Below are 1,805 nucleotides of genomic sequence, written 5' to 3'. Positions count from 1 at the left end.
AGGTTGAATCATTTTTGGTTGAATCATGTTCAGTGATTATAGTTTTATGACCACATAAATTCTTTTTATAGCTGATCCATGAAGTATGCTATGAATATTTTTGTTTCCTGCACACCTTAATAATTGTTTTCTCATTTGCTTAGTTTTCTATATAACTCCTCTCCAAACTCTCACTATGTTACTACATGTATTATTAGAATGTTAAAACCCGCACCCAGCTGCCCACGACTCAGGTTATCACTGTGGATCGCTTGTGCCCCGGAAGCTTTCCATTCTCGGGGGTCATGATGGGAAGTAAGATGGCATCTGCCAGCAGTGGTAAAGCCATACACTTCATAAACAAGGTTCCCTGACAGAGGAGACAATCCTAAACCCAATGTATCAGAAGCTTTGCGATCAGCAGGGCTACCACTTCACTCTCCTGTAATTTCATAGCATTCTAAGGGAAGCAAGTCACTAGAGTTGTTGATGTATCAGGGTCCACCAGACACTGAAGAAATAATAAAAACATTACCTCAGAAATACAGAAGGTGTATCAAGAAGAAATCAAATTTATCCAACGAGGAGATCCAGAATAATCCCTGTGGCTGCTGTTTGTCATTAGACAAAAGAACAATCTTTACAAGAAAGGACTTCCAAAATTACAAATAAAAACTTCCATATTAAACAGCTTTAATAAATATTCTGTAAAAAACATAGAAAATGTGGATAAAAAAATGTTAATAAATGTGTTTTGCATGTTGGCACGTGGTGTTTAGTCTTGAGCGAGCTAGTCTTGGAGCCTGCTGCCTACTCCACTAGATGCTGGCTAGGATCTGGGACTGTTGACCAGCTGCCTGGAATGTGCCCCCACAGTTATCATGGACATTTTGACCAGCCCTCTTGTAAGTTAGAGCCCCTGTTAATTATATATCATGTCTTCTTTTTTCCTTGATTTGTTCTCATATTTTTGATGGAGTGCATTATTCAGGGGGTAGGTTTATGTTATACACCTGCCTGAAGATATATTTGTTCTACTGCATATTCGAATGACAGTTTCCAGTTGGAATTATTTTCCCCTAAGAATTCTTAAGGCATTGCATTATTATTGTATAGTGTTCAGATTTCCCATGGAGAAGTCTAGTGTCATTTGTTGATGTGATTTTTTTATTGCTTGCGTCTTGTGTCCACCTTCCCCACCTTTCTTTGTCTCTGGTGTTCCTATAATTTTCTATTCCACTGACACCCTGGACTGATGCCCAGATCTAATTTCAATCTCTGAATAGTAGTTGTGATCATAGAGAGTAAGCATGAACTTAAACCTGTGATTCTTTTTTTAAAAATTAATTTAATTTTTATTCAATAGCTTTAGGGGGTACAAAATAGTTTTTGTTTACATGGTTGCATTGTGTAGTGTTGAAGAAGTCTGGGCTTTAAGTGTACCCACTGTGCACACTTTTCCTGATAGCTTATTTTTTTCGTCCCTCCACACCGTCTCCCCTCCCCCTTCTGAGTTTCTGGTGTCCATTAAACCACTCTCCATGCCTTCACAGATCCTTAGCATAGCTCCCGCTTATAAGTGAGAACATGCTGCATCTCGTTTTATGTTCCAGAGTTAAGTTCACTTAGGATGTTCTCCAATTTTATCCAAGTTGCTCTAAAAGACATTATTTCATTCTTTTTGATAGTTGAATAGTATTCCACAGCGTATATATACCACATTTGCATTATCTACGATCAGTTGATGGTCATTTAGGTTGAGTCCACATCTTTGCAATTGTGAATTGTGCTGCAGTGAACATGCAGGTGCAGGTGTCTTTGTTATA

General features: G+C 38.2%; 1 pseudogene; it reads left to right on the top strand.

Moving 5' to 3' along the window:
• Positions 1-284: 284 nt before the first annotated feature.
• Positions 285-578, top strand: LOC103261787 (annotated as a pseudogene).
• The last annotated feature ends 1,227 nt before the right edge of the window (positions 579-1,805 follow it).

The sequence above is a fragment of the Carlito syrichta genome, unplaced genomic scaffold, assembly GCF_000164805.1.
Source record: "Carlito syrichta isolate Samal-C Ts95f unplaced genomic scaffold, Tarsius_syrichta-2.0.1 Scaffold304006, whole genome shotgun sequence".
NCBI classification, from domain to species: Eukaryota; Metazoa; Chordata; class Mammalia; order Primates; family Tarsiidae; genus Carlito; species Carlito syrichta.
The sequence above is the reverse complement of the archived record's forward strand: the minus strand, read 5'-3'. Positions and strand labels throughout refer to the sequence as shown.